Here is a 20,721-nt window from a genome sequence, read left to right on the forward strand (position 1 = left end):
ACTCTAACACATCTGATCTCTGATCATAGGTTGAGCTGAAAACTTACACTAGTTGGGACATTTTTAACTCAGGTAACTATGTTGTATCAAATGTACTAATCTCTAGAATGATTACAGCTATTTATAAATTTGGGGGGTACCAATTTCGTGCATCACCTTTTATTTTTTTTATTCCCATCTCCCCCCCCCCCCAATATCTATAGTAGTCTTCGTTTTAAAAAAGGTTAAATTTAAGAGATGATTAATTATTTTTTAGACCGTGCTTAATTTGACTGCTTGTTACTCTTATTTTGATTTGTATTTGATCACCTAGGTCATGCACCTTGAGGGGACAACAAACACTTCAGACGGGGAATATGGGTAGAGAAGCACAAATTAACCAAGTGGTGACTAAGGAACGACCTTGTTCACACACAAATGCCCTTGTTTGCACATGAATATGGGTTTTTGTATGAAAAAGACCCATTCTCTCCAAATATCCATGTGAAGAGAAACCCATTCAGCACGAATGTTGTGAACACTGAATAACAAGTGGATTGAACAAGCCTGAATCAAACAGCCGTTTCAGACTTTGAACCAATGTTAGCAAACACTGGTTTGCATTATTCACTCCAGTGCTGTGAACAGCCATCTGTTCAATAACTGATAATGGGACTCATGGAAGTTGGGTTGTTGGGGTAGATATGGCTCCATCATAGGAGACAATAGCTATCTATTTGCAAGGATTTTTCTACTTAGTTGTTGCCAGGCACAGACTCTTGTTTCTGTTGACCTGTGATATGGGGGTTTTCTCCTCTGTCAACATTAGGTTTTGTTTAATATATAATTTAAAACAAACTTGTGTATAACAGACGAACACAATCTGAACACACGTATTATTTACATCTTGCAGTTTTTAATATAGTACCTAAAGCATAAGTTAATGAGGTACGTGAGCTTTTTTTGTAGGTTAAGCACTTAGCACATGTTTAAGACACAGAGTTTGCAAAGTTAACTACCTGTTATAGTTAAAAATCTTGTTCGGATGTCTTTTTCAGATTTAAGACCAGATGGATTAGCTTTTACAGAGCTCATCTGCATATGTCAGAAAATAACTTTAAATCCTATCAGGACTGTTTTAATGACAAGAACAGTATTTTTTCAGATATCAGAACTTTAACCACAGATTTTTGAAAACCTTTTATTTTTTTTTTTAATACATCCTCTTTCTCCACACAATCACCCTCACATACATGAACCATTCCTATTCCAAAAGATGATAACTTTGCTTCACTTGTTTTTTAAAGTGAAAATAATTAAATACAGATAAATTGTCTGGATCTGGCTGGTGCAGTATATTTTTTTCCAGGTATTTCAATGTAGTAATGAGCCTTGTTTAAATCTTATAGGGAGGTTGTAATTGCTTTTGTTCTTCCAATGACAGGTTAGTAGCTATATTTCTTATGCAACAGATTTAGTGTTATTGTCCTTAAAGTTTGAAATCTTTTCAAGTGCTTCTACTGTTTTTCTAACCCCTAAATGAAATATTTTATTTTGTGTTGGAAAAGCATCAAAATAATGTCTCGCGTTAAGTGCCAATTCATATTTTTGACTTCTGCTCTCAACTTCTTGTAGTCTTGACTGTATCCTTTATCATTCTTGGGAGCATTCTTCCATTGTCAGGGCAACTGCCAGAATAGACTCTGCCATCAAATACATTTCTGTTGAATGTGGGTATTATTCCACTCTCACTATGTTTTTAGCACTTGTTTGTAAATTATGTTTTTCTTTTTGGCATTACCCTCTTGCAGCTTTCTTGAGCTAAAATTGCCTAAGTGCCATTCTCACAATTGGCAACAACTACAAAAACAAAGGTGTTAACAATTAATTTCCTCTTTCCCAAACTTATACTTTTCTAGCTCTTTGATCCTTCACTTTGGTCAACAAAGTTATAGCCTGCTGTATACTCACATGTGATTCAATATTTGCTCATTTCAAAGAATCAGGGAATCAGGGTCTCTGTGAAGAAACTTTGTCCCAGCTTTGCAATACTATTTGCAAAGCAGTCTCTTCCATTTCTCATTGTGTGAATTACAACTTGGACATGTATATACATTATCACACCTCAAATAGAGAAAGAATGAATAACTGATTACAACTTCAATATAAAACCCATGAGTTTAATTTATTTAATCTTAAAACCAACATCTACCATACAAATAAGAGGTACATGCACATTTTCAGTTTCCTGGTGGAAATTTTTATAGAATCATAGAATGATTTTGGGTCGGAAGGGACATTTAAGATCATCTAGTCCCAACCCTCTGATATTGACAGGGAACACCTCCCTCTGACACCAGGTTGCTCACAGCTCCATTCAGCTGCGCCTTGAATGCTACCAGGGAGGGGGCATCCACAACTCTTCTGCGGCAACCTGTTCCTTTGTCTAACCACCATCGCAGTATAGACTTTCTTTCCTAAAAAATATTTTAACAACAAACGCACTGAAGTTGAGATTTCTTTCAGTACTAAACACAAAAGAATTAACAGCTGCATGTTAGGGTGATCATTCTAAATCGTGATACTTTCACACTAGACCTGAGTGTAGCCATGGCTTATGACTACTTTTGCCTGTTAGCAATTTACCTTGTAGAGAAGGAAGAAATGGAAGTAACTGTAGCCCTAAGCACCTTTAATCAGCTGATGGGAAAGAGGAAATGGCTTATTTAGAAAAGTAAACAGTATGCAAAGGTTTGGCACTAGAGACATTGGCCAGATGATGGGGTGAGGAAGAAAGGCTGAAGCGGGTTCTATCGGTGTTTTAAGATGCATTTAGCGTTTTAAGTGAAGCAGACTTTTCGGTGCTCAGCTGTGTAAAGGAGGAGGTGGGTGGTCGGTTTTGTTTTTCCAATAAAACCTGCAAGCTGACAAAGAAACAAAGCTCTCTCGTGAATATACATATATATGCTTTTTATTCAGGTCGTTTTCATTAAACAATATTTTCTGTCAGTTCCCATCTCAGCTTTCCAAGGTTGAGATGTTCTTGTGAAGAATGGGGTGTAGATGCCATCCATTTTCTTCAGTACGGTTTTCAATGATGCGGAAGCCACCTAGGTAGGTGCATGCCTTTGAGTCCAGACCAATAGTGAGGAATGAGTGCTACCCCGAGGTGCGTGCGTGTCACTGCCACGTGGCTGTAATGACTCTGTAAGAGGGGCAGAGCTACAAACGGCAGCCTGACAGTGTGTGGTTTTGGCTTCTTGAAAAAACTGATGTATTTCCAGGGAAGGTATAAAATCTCCCTTCCTCGAGGAACATGGATTGTTTCCTTAATAATGCACCTGAATATTATCTGTGCTTTGACTATAAAGAGGGTTTCAAAACTATATTAAATTGGTGGTTTGTTACTCCCACACATGTAGAGATATTTATTGAAGTCATAAAATGAATGATTCTGAAGAAGCCAGTATTATCCAAAGTTTACAAAGATAAGCTTTAATTTGCCATACTTTCAATTTCTTCAGAGTCAAGGATATATTATATTGTTGTGAAGATAGGCTGTAAGGAGTTGGCCTTTTTGGTCAGCAGAAGAGACAGGATGCCAGGGGAGACTTCACTGTTGGCCTTTCAGTACTGAAAGAAAGATTATAAAGCAGAGGGGAAATAATCAACTTTTTACACAGGTAGACAGTGACAGGACAAGGGGGAATGGTTTTAAACTAAAGGAAGGAAGATTTAGATTAGATGTCAGGGGGAAGTTTTTACTGAGAGAGTGGTGAGGTGCTGGAACAGGTTGCCCAGAGAGGCTGTGGATGCCCTGTCCTTTGAGGTGTTTAAGGCCAGGCTGGATGGGGCCCTGGGCACCTGGTCTAGTACCAGATTGGTAGGTAGTTGGCTCTGCCTGTAGAAGGGGGGTTGGAACTTGATGATCATGAGGTCCCTTCCAACCCAAGCCAAACATAGAATCATAGAATGGCTTGGATGGAAGGCAGGGTTGGAAGGATCCATGATTCAGTGATTCTATGACAATAAGGGGGAGCACACATTTCTTATTTTCTCTTATTCCCAGAACAATCCTGCCCAGGACACATTGCTCTGTGGTTGGAGAAACATGATGAAATACTTACCTGACTTTTTCCAAATTCAGCTCCAGTCTAACACTGCCTGAGACTACAGACCTTGACTGCACTCCCAGTTTGTACCTTAAGTATATTTACAGAGCTGTCTCAACCCGTAGAGCCTGGTTCATGAAGGGATTTGTGATCTGGAGTGTGCGGTTGAGCAGCTGGTAGTAAAACAGCAAAGAGTAACCTGCCATTTCCTCCCCTGCACCTCTCCCAACACCTTCTCTCCTAGCATCTCCATGGATGGAGAGAAGGAAAAAGAGATGACCCTAATAAGATGTTTTATCTGCCATTTGCCAGCTGTAAAACCTGGAAGATTTCCTTTATGAGGAAGTTACAGAGCAGCTCTCCCCACCATACTGAGCCCCCTTGGGAGCAAGTGGTTCGTGTCGCATGTTATCACTGATTTTTACTTCAAGAAAACAGTTGTCCTGAAGTCCTAAACAATTACAAACATGTTGCCAGTTGGCTCGAGTACCCAACCTCTTAACTGTTTAACTTAACAGGGACCGACGAGAGGTTGTTAGTACATCCCATCATTCAAGCTGCTGTTTTACCATAATACTTGCTAATTCCTCCCTGTTTTAGGTAAAACTTAGGAACTGCTAAGCATCTGTCCCCCTTATGCGTGAATTCTCATGCTAGGACACAAATTGTCTCAGTTGTCACAGTTTTTTGCATAAAGACTGCTTAGTCAACAAGTGTGTGCTATCTGTATGCCTTTTGTTTGGACTTGAGGAGAAACATTACGAGAGAGTGACTCCACTGGCACCTAAAAAATAAAATAAATAATCACTTTGTTTCCTTTTACATGGATGTTGATCAAGATCAAATGTGTGTAGAAACAATGTCAGTTTTTTATTGACCTTAAAGAGTAGTGAAGGAGACCTTAAATGTTCATATCCACAGAGTAGCTTGAAGAAAACAAAGCTGATTTGTCTGTGAAGTCATGGCATGCTGACAACATGTATTTCTCCCATTGGATTTATCAATTTCTACAATTATATGTTTTTTCCTTTTATATGGGTGTTTCTCACTAAAGATGACAGGAAAGACCAATGCAAAGTGAGAGTGTCAGAACAGATTTTGTGATGGATATTTAATATATGGTGTTAGGGCTGCAATAACATTTGCAGAACTATCAATGACGATTTATGTTCTTATTTCTGTGGTTATAATCTAGTTAAAATGCAAATCTCAGATTGGATTTATAGGGAATTTTCTTAATAGAAGGCATACTTTGCTAGAATGACCATATAGTCAAATCTGGATCCTGAGCGTCATCTGACAGTTTAAAACTCCCTTCTTTACTAAACAAAACACAGAAAAGTTCATTCATAATTATGATATACATGCATGTTGTAATTATTGGTGCATACACACATTAATATTAACATGTTGTGTAATATATTATATTGTTTATATATATATTATATTTTGCATAATATATACCATGATTGGTATATTATATCATTATGTAATTTGCCGTTGTTATGTTATTATATAGTGTGTTAAATTATATACACTTGGTATTATTTAATTTTCACAAAAAATGAATAATTAAGAAAATAATTTCCTCATTTCAGAACACTTCATTACTCTTGAAATTCCTTCGTACTTTTTAAGTTTTCCATGAATATGCAGTTTGCTGTATTCTTCCATGCTGCATTTATTGCACACGTAAAGACCTTGTGGGAAACACTGATCTGAAAACACACTCATTTTATATTTGCATGTGGTGTATCTGTCTAGTAACTATGTTCAAAATCACAGGGATGATCTGAAGCCCCCAGTGGGAGAGGCTGTGCACAACTCGTAGGTGCTGAAGAACATATGTTACCTAAGAAGTCCCAGCAGCCCACATTCTAGCAGAAAAATACTGTCCCTAAAGATTTAAGAACACTTTTGTATGTTCCAGATGTTTCAAAACTGTTTTCTCCCAAACTCTTCACAAGTCTCCAGAGGATGAAACATTACTCCTGCTTTCTCTGCAGGGTCATTTTATCAAAAACAGATTTTTCTTTGATATCTATATTCTAGGTTTCATTTCACAGTTGATCATAAGATGCCCATGAATGTTGCTGGTACATCAGACATGGAACTATTAATTACTGTTCCTATTACTACTGTTCCTATTACTATTACTCCTACTACCCCTACATTTTGGTCATCTTTTTTGTCTGGATGGAAAAACATAAGTCTTCCACTCTAAGAACAAAGGCAAACAGCTTATCTTCTCCTCTCCCCATTCCTTCTTAACTGATCCATGAGAGTGTTTCCATTTGACTGGACAAGAAATTGGCTGTTCATAGAGCTGAGGGCATGGTGGGAAGGTCGCTGAAGTTCAGGATCAAACTTCTGTCCTTCTCAAAGAAAAAAAGTCCTCAAGTGTGTGTAGCACTAATTGTAACCTGTTCAGATCCTAAATCATCTTCACTCTTAGTATCAGTGAGTAGATTACAGTTTATATCAATGATAATGACAATTTAACTTTCCTCTGTGGTTTTTTTTTTTTTGTTTTGTGTTGTTTGTTGTTTTTTTGTTTTGTTTGTTTTGTTTTTTAATAATCGTTGGATAGAAACCGAGCATACTTTAATGCATGGCTTTAATAAAGTTACTTAGAAAAGCATAACTGCAGTAGAATGGCACAGTGAAACACAGATATCCCTCAAATAGCTTATGCTCTCCCCACAGGCTTTTTTTGTTGTTGTTTTTAATGGCTCTCTGCTGATGTGGCTGGAGTGAGGAAATACCATCAGTTAAAAGTTAGCCCGGTAAAACAAATTTGGACCACTTAGAGGAAATACACCTATGAAATAAAGAGAGATAAATAATATAGATATTTTTAATAAAATCCAGAATTGATAGACTATAATGAAAACTCATAAATAGATCCCCAGAACGTGGCAGTCCGCTCCCTCTGTTCCTGCTACACAGAGCAGATGTGATATAGATAAACAGGGCTGCTCAGCTAAAGGTTGCACAGTATATCTCAGGTGGAGGCAACGAATGATGAGTCTGTGGGAAAGTCAGGAATGTCCTTGCTGCAGATTCTTGGATTTGAAGATCCTAGCACTTTTAAAAACAACCATTCTTCTGCATTTTGGCTGTACTTCTAGAACCTTGACTACTGCAATTTCTCAGTGTGCCTGACTTGATGAGATGCAGCATGTGGGAAAGAGTGGAGATTGACCTAGTCTGTGTCCATAGGAAGACAGATGATCTTAAAGTCAGGTTCTTAAGTACATTAGACTTTTCTTCCTCAAAATACTTCCGTTGTACAGCTCCAAAGGCACAAAATACATTCAAGTTAATTGGAACTGTGACAAAAAAGATATTGAAAGAATGATTTTATTTTTTGATTTGGCCTTTTTTAAAAGGCCATTTTTATACATACATATATAATAGATCATAGAATGGCCTAGGTTGAAAAGGACCACAAGGATCATCTAGTTTTCAACCCCCCTGCTATGTGCAGGGTCACCAACCAACCAGACCAGTCTGTGCAGAGCCACAGCCAGCCTGGCCCACGAATGCCTCCAGCAATGGGGTATCCACAACCACTCTGGGCAGCTTCACAGCCAAAGATTGCTGGCCAAGTACATCACAGTGCCTATCCCAAATGGATATGGTAATGCCCAACTGCATGAGAACCACTACTTGTCCAAGAGAATTCACCAAATGTAGTTGGTGATCTGGTATGTTTCCATTTGGAAACCATCATGTGCTGGTTGAAAGAAAAGGTTTTGTTTTGTTTTGTTTTGGTTTTGTTTTGTTTTGTTTTGTTTTGTTTTTCCTGAATACACTGACAGTCAGCTCAAAAATATTGAAGTTGCTTTTGCCTCAACTTGAAATGAACCAACTATAAACCCCCCATCATGTGAAGTTAGCGCTTTATAGCACCTTCTAATGTTTATTTATTTATTTTATTTTCAACCAGGTTGTCACTACTTTCGTAGTTTAATTAGGAAAGGCTGCAGTTCTGACTGACTTCCAAGTGCTTTCTTTTCTATTATCCTTCTTGCTCTTTATCTCATTTCTTGACACTGTTTTACATAACAAAATAATTTGCTGTGCCTTTTTTTTTTTTTTTTTTTTTTTTTTTTTTTTCCAGAGGGCATAATAGATATTTTAAAAATGGTGCTATCACACAGACCTTAAAAATAGTCTTGGATATTGCTAAGATACCCCAGGCAAACACTGGAAAAAAAAAAAAAAAAGCAAAATAAAATGAAGAAAGGTTGGAAATGGCACAAGTTCTGCCAAAGCCAAACAATCAGAAAAGGAAAAACAAACACCCTCCCCTGCTTCCACAGAATGCACATGTAATTCAATCGGATTTACAAATAAATTTACTTTGGTTATTGCTTACACCATTTACATGAGTACTTTACACTAGTGATTGTCAACATTTACTTATGTAAATACCAAAGACCTGTGATTTTGATCTTTGTATATGCAAATTATTTTACCGTGGAAGTCTTGTAGTAGGATATCACACCTTTGGAACCACCTGCTGACAGTATTCCCCTCCCATCACGTGTCACAGCCTTCAATGGCAACGGAGGCCAAAGCAGAGCTTGACCATGGGTTTGGGAGCAAGATGGGGCGAGCACTGCAACATGTCTTGTATCTGTGATGCTGGAGCTAGAAAACTGCACAGCAGGAATTTCAGTGATACCTCTGCAAGAATTTATTTGGCTTGGAATCTCAGAGCTTCCCTAAACTCTTTTCTGGAATGAAGGCACTGTATTAGGAATCCTCACTGAGGCTGTGCAAACTGCTAAGGGAGAATTACTTTGGAGTTCCTCATGTTTCCCAGTTCTATTGTTGACAGAGATTTGGAGGGAAAGGTGCCATCTAGCTCAAAAAAGGAACATTCAACATCATCTGGTGTTTTGATAAGCCTAATACCTTGTTATCGTAATCAAGAAAGTAAAATTTGCAAGAAGTTATCTAAGGTCACTATACATCTTATTTTAACATGTGGACCTCACATTGTAGGAAACTAATTATAGTTCCTTGAAACAGCAGGGAAAAAAAAAATCCCACAACAATGTAGAAAGTAGCTTTCTGATGTAATCGTGTAAAAGAGATTTCAGCCTTCTTACTTGTAAGTCTAAACGCAGGGCAAGTACACTATAAAGACTGGTTCAGGGTCTATATACTAGATATCAAGGAAGAAAATTCTATACTGTGGGGGTGGTGAGAAACTGGAACAGGGTTGCCCAGCAAGCTTGTGGATGTCCCCCCCTTGGAAGCATCACGGCCAGGCTGTGATGGGGCTGTGAGCAACCTAGTTAAAGGGAGGTGCCCCTGCCATTAGCAGGGTGTTGGACTACATGAATCTAAAGGTCATTCCAGCCACAACCATTCTAAGGATTTCTACAATTTCGCTTTATTCTGAACGCTCACATAGTGTGTAAAATGTCATTTACTTCTTTTATTCATGATATATATATTATATTATATATAATATATATTATTATATATAACACTACATATTGTTGAGTATGATGGACGATAATGTATTCATAAAGAAACTTTTAATATGAAAAGACTGTGAAATTTAAAAAAAAAAAAAAAAAAAAAGGAATGTTGTGATCAACAGAAGAGAGTGGAGAAGTCTTTTTTTCCTTCAGAAGATTGTTGATTTGATTTTTTACCAACATAAAACATCCTTCTGAAGAATTACTCCTTGCTCATATTCACTTACCTGACTCCTCATCTGGGGCCATTCTCTTCCTCCTTTGGGAGCCTAAAACTCCACTCTTGCCATCTACAATGTGGTTTTCCTAATAAGGCAAAATGTAAGCCTCCCTACCTCTTATATGTTTTTTATTTTTAAATAATAAAAAATGTGAAATGTTTATTAATTAAAATAAATTTATCCCAGATTGTTATACAGTGTTAGCTCTGAAACAAAATAAGGATACAATTTCAGGTCTACCTGCATGTTATTTCAGTCATTGTTTTCCAGGGTATTTTAAGGGCCAGCGTCTCGAAGAAACATGCACAGGCAAACTGCTAACCTGACATGATATCTCAGAGCAAATAGAGGGCTTTCCAGGCCTTCCTAAACAGATGTTAAGCCAATCAAATTCAGCAGTGCTAGCAAGCAACACTCAATAAAAACTGCAATTGATGCAATATGCTACCTGCTCAAGCTGTTTAAAAATGGCTATTGTTGGCATTAAAGGAAATTGTTAAAATGGTCTATTAGAATTGGGACCTGGGTTTTGGAGTAAATCTCCAGGGAGGAAGTCTCTGCTTAACTTCATTCTCAGGACTCTCAGCAGCAGAATGCCTCGCAGCTCTTATTTGACAGAAGCCTTCCAGAGAAGCCATATGTCATCACCATCATATAAAACATGCATAATGTCTTTCAAAGCTGTAACAAGAATCGGCAGAAGAGCTGAGACGGTTTCTTGGTGACTGTAAAGTGAACTGGCATACACAGAGAACAACAATATTTCTTCTTCAATGTCTAAGTTCCTTGCTGATGCATTTCACAGAAAACACCCTCTTTCAAGTGGTTTGCTGTCACTGTACAGCAACCTGGCATCACAAAACTAGATTAGTTTGTCCTCTTATATAAGCAGGAGGGAAGCAAAAACACAAGCATGATGCTCTGCATGGATCTATGAGTCTGATAGCCCCAAATGGCTTTGGAGGAAGCGTGTGCTTTACCACATTATGAACCACGGGGTGAGAGAATGGAAGAAATAGTTTAGATCTGGGGCTTGCTTGTTAATTTACTCATCGGGATCTGACACTGAAAATGCTTTTTTATTTGTCTCTGGGAGAAAAATAGAGATAATTGCAGTCCTCTTTTTAATTGCTGGGACATTTTGTTCCCAGATAAGCTGTTTTGGTGCCTATCCTAGAGGCAATTAAAGCCAGGTTGATGGATGCCCTGTGCAGCCTGAGCTGGTGGTGGCAACCCTGGCCATTTGCAGGGGCTTAAGACTCAGTGGATCTTTAGGTCCTTTCCAGTCTAAACCCATTTTATGATTCTATGATTCCAGCATTTTTGAACTTTCTTGCTTGAATAAACCAGCAGAATCACAACAGAATCACAGAATGACCCCGGGTTGGAAAGGGAACCTCAGGATCATGTAGCTCCAACCCCCTGCCTAGCAGGGCCCCAAAAAACTATACACATTTTAACTAGATCAGTTGCCCAGGCGCCCATCCAACCTGGCCTTGAACACCTCCAAAGGACGGGGCCAATCCACAACCCTCCTGGGCAGCCCTATTCCAGGGCCTAACCACTCTCCTAGTAAAGAAACTTCCCCCCTAACATCCAACCAAAATCTTCCCTCCTTCCACTGGATCCATTTCCCCTATCTGCATTTGTCAAGCCTTTCAAATGAGTTAGTACTCCCCTCCTGGAGTTAGTTCCCTTCAGGTATTGAATAGGCTGCAATGAGGTCACCCTGAACCTTCTCATTCTCCAGAGAAACAAGCCCAAACGTCCCTCAGCCTAGTCCTCAATAGAGGAGTTGCCAGCCCCGCTATCTATCTCGTGGCCCTCCTCTTGGACCTTTCCCAAATACTCCACGGCTTTCTTGTACTGAGGGGCTCCCACACCTGGATACAGTACTGCCAGATGGGGCCTCACCAAAGAAGCGCAGTAGCAGAGGGACAATCACCTCCCTATCCCCTTCCGCTCCGCACCTCTTCCTGATGGAACCAGGACACCATTTTGCTTTCTGAGCTGCAAGAGCGCACTGCTGGCTCATGTTGAGTCTTTCGCCATGCCAGGACACTCAGGTCCTTTCTGCCGAGCTGCTCTCAAGGACGCACTCCTCCCAAGCCTGTACAGGCTGCCTGGGGTTTCTTACCCAGCCCAAGTGGCAAAACCTTGCACCCCCCCCCCCGCCGGCAATGTGTGAGTTCAGCTGAAAGTGAACTGTATATACAAGACATTTGAGAGCTCCTTGTGAAATGGGCTTGTATTTTAAACTTCCCCCCCCCCCCCCCCCCCCAATATCTATAGTAGTCTTCGTTTTAAAAAAGGTTAAATTTAAGAGATGATTAATTATTTTTAGACCGTGCTTAATTTGACTGCTTGTTACTCTTATTTTTGATTTGTATTTGATCACCTAGGTCATGCACCTTGAGGGGACAACAAACACTTCAGAACGGGGAATAATGGTAGAGAAGCACAAATAACCAATGGTGACTAAGGAACGCCCTTGTTCACACACAAATGCCCTTGTTTGCACATGAATATGGGTTTTTGTATGAAAAAGACCCATTCTCCAAATATCCATGTGAAGAGAAACCCATTCAGCACGAATGTTTGTGAACACTGAATAACAAGTGGATGAACAAGCCTGAATCAAACAGCCGTTCAGACTTTGAACCAATGTTAGCAAACACTGGTTTGCATTATTCACCCAGTCCTGTGAACAGCCATCTGTTCAATAACTGATAATGGACATGGAAGTTGGGTTGTTGGGTAGATATGGCTCATCAAGGAGACAATAGCTATCTATTTGCAGGATTTCTACTTAGTTGTTGCAGGCACAGACTCTGTTTCTGTTGACCTGTGATATGGGGGTTTTCTCCTCCTGTCAACATTAGGTTTTGTTTAATATATAATTTAAAACAAACTTGTGTATACAGACGAACACATCTGCACACACGTATATTTACACTTGCAGTTTTTATATAGTACCTAAAGCATAAGTTAATGAGGTACGTGAGCATTTTTTTTGTAGGTTAAGCACTTAGCACATGTTTAAGACACAGAGTTGCAAAGTTAACTACCTGTATAGTTAAAAATCTTGTTCGGATGTCTTTCAGATTTAAGACCAGATGGATTAGCTTTTTACAGAGCTCATCTGCATATGTCAGAAAATAACTTTAAATCCTATCAGGACTGTTTAATGACAAGAACAGTATTTTTCAGATATCAGAACTTTAACCACAGATTTTGAAAACCTTTTATTTTTTTTTTTAATACATCCTCTTTCTCCACACAATCACCCTCACATACATGAACCATTCCTATCCAAAAGATGATAACTTTGCTTCACTTGTTTTTAAGTGAAAATAATTAAATACAGACAAATTGTCTGGATCGGCTGGTGCAGTATATTTTTTTCCAGGTATTTCAATGAGTAATGAGCCTGTTTAAATCTATAGGGAGGTTGTAATTGCTTTTGTTCTTCCAATGACAGGTTAGTAGCTATATTTCTATGCAACAGATTTAGTGTTATTTGTCTTAAAGTTTGAAATCTTTTCAAGTGCTTCTACTGTTTTTCTAACCCCTAAATGAAATATTTATTTTGTGTTGGAAAGCATCAAAATAATGTCTGCGTTAAGTGCCAATTCATATTTTTGACTTCTGCTCTCAACTTCTTGTAGTCTTGACTGTATCCTTTATCATTCTTGGGAGCATTCAGTCCCATTGTCAGGGCAACTGCCAGAATAGACTCTGCCATCAAATACATTTCTGTTGAATGTGGGGTATTATTCCACTCTCACTATGTTTTTAGCACTTGTTTGTAATTATGTTTTTCTTTTTGCTTTAACCCTCTTGCAGCTTTCTTGAGCTAAAATATGCCTAAGTGCCATTCTCACAATTGCAACAACTACAAAAACAAAGGTGTAACAAATTAATTTCCTCTTTCCCAAACTGTACTTTTCTAGCTCTTTGATCCTTCACTTTGTCAACAAAGTTATAGGCCTGCTGTAACTCACATGTGATTCAATATTTGCTCATTTCAAAGAATCAGGGAATCAGGTCTCTGTGAAGAAACTTTGTCCCAGCTTTGCAATACTATTTGCAAAGCAGTCTCTCCATTTCTCATCTGTGAATTACAACTTGGACATGTATACATTATCACACCTCAAATAGAGAAAGAATGAATAACTGATTACAACTTCAAATAAAACCCATGAGTTTAATTTATTTAATCTTTAAAACCAACATCTACCATACAAATAAGAGGTACATGCACATTTTCAGTTTCCTGGTGGAAATTTTTATAGAATCATAGAATGATTTGGGTCGGAAGGGACATTTAAGATCATCTAGTCCCAACCCTCTGATATTGACAGGGACACCTCCCTCTGCACCAGGTTGCTCACAGCTCCATTCAGCCTGGCCTTGAATGCTACCAGGGAGGGGGCATCCACAACCTCTCTGGGCAACCTGTTCCTTTGTCTAACCACCATCGCAGTATAGACTTTCTTCCTAAAAATATTTTAACAACAAACGCACTGAAGTTGAGATTTCTTTCAGTACTAAAACACAAAGAATTAACAAGCTGCATGTTAGGGTGATCATTCTAAATCGTGATACTTTCACACTAGACCTGAGTGTAGCCATGGCTTATGACTACTTTGCCTGTTAGCATTTACCTTGTAGAGAAGGAAGAAATGGAAGTAACTGTAGCCCTAAAGCATTTAATCAGCTGATGGGAAGAGGAAATGGCTTATTTAGAAAAGTAAACAGTATGCAAAGGTTTGGCACTAGAGACATTGGCCAGATGATGGGGTGAGGAAGAAAGGCTGAAGCGGTTCTTATCGGTGTTTTAAGATGCATTTAGCGTTTTAAGTGAAGCAGACTTTTCGGTGCTCAGCTGTGTAAAGGAGGAGGTGGGTGGTCGGTTTTGTTTTTCCAATAAAACCTGCAAGCTGACAAAGAAACAAAGCTCTCTCGTGAATATACATATATATGCTTTTTATTCAGTCGTTTTCATTAAACAATATTTTTGTCAGTTCCCATCTCAGCTTTCCAAGGTTGAGATGTTCTTGTGAAGAATGGGGTGTAGATGCCATCCATTTTCTTCAGTACGGTTTTCAATGATGCGGAAGCCACCTAGGTAGGTGCATGCCTTTGAGTCCAGACCAATAGTGAGGAATGAGTGCTACCCCGAGGTGCTGCGTGTCACTGCCACGTGGCTGTAATGACTCTGTAAGAGGGGCAGAGCTACAAACGGCAGCCTGACAGTGTGTGGTTTGGCTTCTTGAAAAACTGATGTATTTCCAGGGAAGGTAGAAAAGTCCCTTCCTCGAGGAAACATGGATTGTTTCCTTAATAATGCACCTGAATATTATCTGTGCTTTTGACTATAAAGAGGGTTTCAAAACTATATTAAATTGGTGGTTTGGTTACTCCCACACATGTAGAGATATTTATGAAGTCATAAAATGAAATGATTCTGAAGAAGCCAGTATTATCCAAAGTTTACAAAGATAAGCTTTAATTTGCCATACTTTCAATTTCTTCAGAGTCAAGGAATATATATATATTGTGTGAAGATAGGCTGTAGGAGTTGGGCCTTTTTGGTCAGCAGAAGAGAAGGATCCAGGGGAGACTTCACTGTGGCCTTTCAGTACTGAAAGAAAGATTATAAGCAGAGGGGAAATAATCAACTTTTTACACAGGTAGACAGAGACAGGACAAGGGGGAATGGTTTTAAACTAAAGGAAGGAAGATTTAGATTAGACGTGAGGGGGAAGTTTTTACTGAGAGAGTGGTGAGGTGCTGGAACACATTGCCCAGAGAGGCTGTGGATGCCCTGTCCCTGGAGGTGCTTAAAGCCAGGCTGGATGGGGCCCTGGGCAACCTGGTCTAGTACCAGATTTGAAGGTAGTTGGCTCTGCCTGTAGAAGGGGGGTTGGAACTTGATGATCATGAGGTCCCTTCCAACCCAAGCCAAACATAGAATCATAGAATGGCTTGGGATGGAAGGCAGGGTTGGAAGGATCCATGATTCAGTGATTCTATGACAATAAGGGGGAGCACACATTTCTTAGTTTCTCTTATTCCCAGAACATCCTGCCCAGGACACATTGCTCTGTGTGGAGAAACATGATGAAATACTTACCTGACTTTTTCCAAATTCAGCTCCAGTCTAACACTGCCTGAGACTACAGCCTTGACTGCACTCCAGTTTGTACCTTAAGTATATTACAGAGCTGTCTCAACCCTGTAGAGCCTGGTTCATGAAGGGATTTGTGATCTGGAGTGTGCGGTTGAGCAGCTGGTAGTAAAACAGCAAGAGTAACCTGCCATTTCCTCCCCTGCACCTCTCCCAACACCTTTCTCTCTAGCATCTTCATGGATGGAGAGAAGGAAAAGGATGACCCTCACATGATGTTTTATCTGCCATTTGCCAGCTGTACACTGAAGATTTCCTTTATGAGGAAGTTACAGAGCAGCTCTCCCCACCACTGAGCCCCCTTGGGAGCAAGTGGTTCGTGTCGCATGTTATCACTGATTTTTACTTCAAGAAAACAGTTGTCACTGAAGTCCTAAACAATTACAAACATGTTGCCAGTTGGCTCGAGTACCCAACCTCTTAACTGTTTAACTTTACAGGGACCACGAGAGGTTGTTAGTACATCCCATCATTCAAGCTGCTGTATTACCATAATACTTGCTAATTCCTCCCTGTTTAGGTAAAACTTAGGGAACTGCTAAGCATCTGTCCCCCTTATGCGTGAATTCTCATGCTAGGAACACAAATTGTCTCAGTTGTCACAGTTTTTTGCATAAAGACTGCCTTAGTCAACAAGTGTGTGCTATCTGTATGCCTTTTGTTTGGACTTGAGGAGAAACATTACGAGAGAGTGACTCACTGGCACCTAAAAAATAAAATAAATAATCACTTTGTTTTTCCTTTTACATGGATGTTGATCAAGATCAAATGTGTTAGAAACAATGTCAGTTTTTTATTGACCTTAAAGAGTAGTGAAGGAGACCTTAAATGTTCATATCCACAGAGTAGCTAAAGAAAAACAAAGCTGATTTGTCTGTGAAGTCATGGCATCTGACAACATGTATTTCTCCCATTGGATTTATCAATTTCTACAATTATATGTTTTCTGTTTTATAGGGTGTTTCTCACTAAAGAATGACAGGAAAGACAAATGCAAAGTGAGAGTGTCAGAACAGATATTTTGTGATGGATATTTAATATATGGTTGTAGGGCTGCAATAACAATTGCAGAACTATCAATGACGATTTATGTTCTTATTTCTGTGGTTATAATCTAAGTTAAATGCAAATCTCAGATTGATTTATAGGAAATTTTCTTAATAGAAGGCATACTTTGCTAGAATGACCATATAGTCAAATCTGGATCCTGAGGTCATCTGACAGTAAACTCCCTTCTTTACTAAACAAAACACAGAAAAGTTCATTCATAATTATGAATACTACATGCATGTATGTATATATTGGTGCATACACACATTAATATTACATGTTGTGTAATATACATTATATGTTATATATATATTATATTGCATAATATATACCATATTGTATATTATATCATTATGTAATTTGGTTGTTATGTTATTATATAGTGTGTTAAATATATATACACTTGGTATTATTTAATTTCACAAAAAATGAATAATTAAGAAATAATTTCCTCATTTCAGAACACTTCATTACTCTGAAATTCCTTCGTACTTTTTAAGTTTCCATGATATGCAGTTGCTGTATTCTTCCATGCTGCATTTATTGCACACGTAAGACCTTGTGGGAAACACTGATCTGAAAACACACTCATTTTATATTTGCATGTGGTGTATCTGTCTAGTAACTATGTTCAAAATCACAGGGGATGATCTGAAGCCCCCAGTGGGAGAGGCTGTGCACAACTCGTAGGTGCTGAAGAACATATGTTACCTAAGAAGTCCCAGCAGCCCACATTCTAGCAGAAAAATACTGTCCCTAAAGATTTAAGAACACTTTTGTATGTTCCAGATGTTTCAAACTGTTTCTCCCAAACTCTTCACAAGTCTCCAGAGGATGAACATTACTCCTGCTTTCTCTGCAGGGTCATTTTATCAAAAACAGTTTTTCTTTGATATCTATATTCTAGGTTTCATTTCACAGTTGATCATAAGATGCCCATGAATGTTGCTGGTACATCAGACATGGAACTATTAATACTGTTCCTATTACTACTGTTCCTATTACTATTACTCCTACTACCCCTACATTTTGGTCATCTTTTTTGTCTGGATGGAAAAACATAAGTCTTCCACTCTAAGAACAAAGGCAAACAGCTTATCTTCTCCTCTCCCCATTCCTTCTTACTGATCCATGAGAAGTGTTTCCATTTGACTGGACAAGAACATGGCTGTTCATAGAGCTGAGGGCATGGTGGGAAGGTCGCTGAAGTTCAGGATCAAACTTCTGTCCTTCTCAAAGAAAAAAAGTCCTCAAGTGTGTGTAGCACTAATTGTAACCTGTTCAGATCCTAAATCATCTTCACTCTTAGGTATCAGTGAGTAGATTACAGTTTTATATCAATGTTAATGACAATTTAACTTTCTCTTGGTTGGTTTTTTTTTTTTGTTTTGTTGTTGTTTGTTTGTTTGTTTTGTTTTGTTTTGTTTTGTTTTTTAATAATCTTTGGATAGAAACCGAGCATACTTTAATGCATGGCTTTAATAAAGTTACTTAGAAAGCATAACTGCAGTAGAATGGCACAGTGAAACACAGATATCCCTCAAATAGCTTATGCTCTCCCCACAGGCTTTTTTTGTTGTTGTTTTTAATGGCTCTCTGCTGATGTGGCTGGAGTGAGGAAATACCATCAGTTAAAAGTTAGCCCGGTAAAACAAATTTGGACCACTTAGAGAAATACATCCTATGAAATAAAGAGATAAATAAATATAGATATTTTAATAAAATCCAGAATTGATAGACTATAATGAAAACTCATAATAGATCCCCAGAACGTGGCAGTCCGCTCCCCTCTGTTCCTGCAACACAGAGCAGATGTGATATAGATAAACAGGGGCTGCTCAGCTAAAGGTTGCACAGTATATCTCAGGTGGAGGCAACGAATGATGAGTCTGTGGGAAAGTCAGGAATGTCCTTGCTGCAGATTCTTGGATTTGAAGATCCTAGCACTTTAAAAACAACCATTCTTCTGCATTTTTGGCTGCTACTTCTAGACCTTGACTACTGCAATTTCTCAGTGTGCTGACTTGATGAGATGCAGCATGTGGGAAAGAGTGGAGATTGACCTAGTCTGTGTCCATAGGAAGACAGATGATCTTAAAGTCAGGTTCTTAAGTACACTAGACTTTTCTTCCTCAAAATACTTCACGTTGTACAGCTCCAAAGGCACAAAATACATTCAAGTTAATTGGACTGTGACAAAAAAGATATTGAAGAATGATTTTATTTTTGATTTGGCCTTTTTAAAAGGCCATTTTTATACATACATATATAATAGAATCATAGAATGGCCTAGGTTGAAAAGGACCACAAGGATCATCTAGTTTCAACCCCCCTGCTATGTGCAGGGTCACCAACCACCAGACCAGTCTGTGCAGAGCCACAGCCAGCCTGGCCACGAATGCCTCCAGCAATGGGGTATCCACAACCACTCTGGGCAGCTTCACAGCCAGATGCTGGCCAAGTACATCACAGTGCCTATCCCAAATGGATAGGTAATGCCCAACTGCATGAGACACCACTACTTGTCCAAGAGAATTCACCAATGTAGTTGGTGATCTGGTATGTTTCCATTTCTGGGAAACCATCATGTGCTGGTTGAAAGAAAAGGTTTTGTTTTGTTTTGTTTTGTTTTGTTTTGTTTTGTTTTGTTTTGTTTTTCCTGAATACACTGACAGTCCAGCCTCAAATATTTGAAGTTGCTTTTGCCTCAACTTGAAATGAACCAACTATTAAAACCCCCCATCATGTGAAGTTAGCGCTTTATAGCACCTTCTTAATGTTTATTTATTTATTTATTTTCACCAGGTTGTCACTACTTCGTAGTTTAATTAGGAAAAGGCTGCAGTTCTGACTGACTCCAAGTGCTTTCTTTTCTATTATCCTTCTTGCTCTTTATCTCATTTCTTGACACTGTTTTACATAACAAAATAATTGTTGTTGTTCTTTTTTTTTTTTTTTTTTTTTTTTTCCAGAGGGCATAATAGATATTTTAAAAATGGTGCTATCACACAGACCTTAAAATAGTCTTGGATATTGCTAAGATACCCCAGGCAAACACTGGAAAAAAAAAAAAAAAGCAAAATAAAATGAAGAAAGGTTGGAAATGGCACAAGTTCTGCCAAAGCAAACAATCAGAAAAGGAAAAACAAACACCCTCCCCCTGCTTCCCCAGAATGCACATGTAAATTCAATCGGATTTACAAATAAATTTACTTTGGTTATGCTTACACCTTTACATGAGTACTTTACACTAGTGATTGTCAACATTTACTTATGTAAATACCAAAGACCTGTGATTTTGATCTTTGTATATGCAAATATTTACCGTGGAAGTCTTGTAGTAGGATATCACACCTTTGGAACCACCTGCTGACAGTATTCCCCTCCCATCACGTGTCACAGCCTTCAAATGGCAACGGAGGCCAAAGCAGAGCTTGACCATGGGCTTTGGGAGCAAGATGGGGCGAGCACTGCAACATGTCTTGTATCTGTGATGCTGGAGCTAGAAAACTGCACAGCAGGAATTTCAGTGATACCCTCTGAAGAATTTATTTGGCTTGGAAATCTCAGAGCTTCCCTAAACTCTTTTCTGGAATGAAGCACTGTATTAGGAATCCTCCACTGAGCTGTGCAAACTGCTAAGGGAGAATTACTTTGGAGTTCCT

This window comes from Coturnix japonica, chromosome 2 (assembly GCF_001577835.2).
Source record: "Coturnix japonica isolate 7356 chromosome 2, Coturnix japonica 2.1, whole genome shotgun sequence".
Taxonomy (NCBI): Eukaryota; Metazoa; Chordata; class Aves; order Galliformes; family Phasianidae; genus Coturnix; species Coturnix japonica.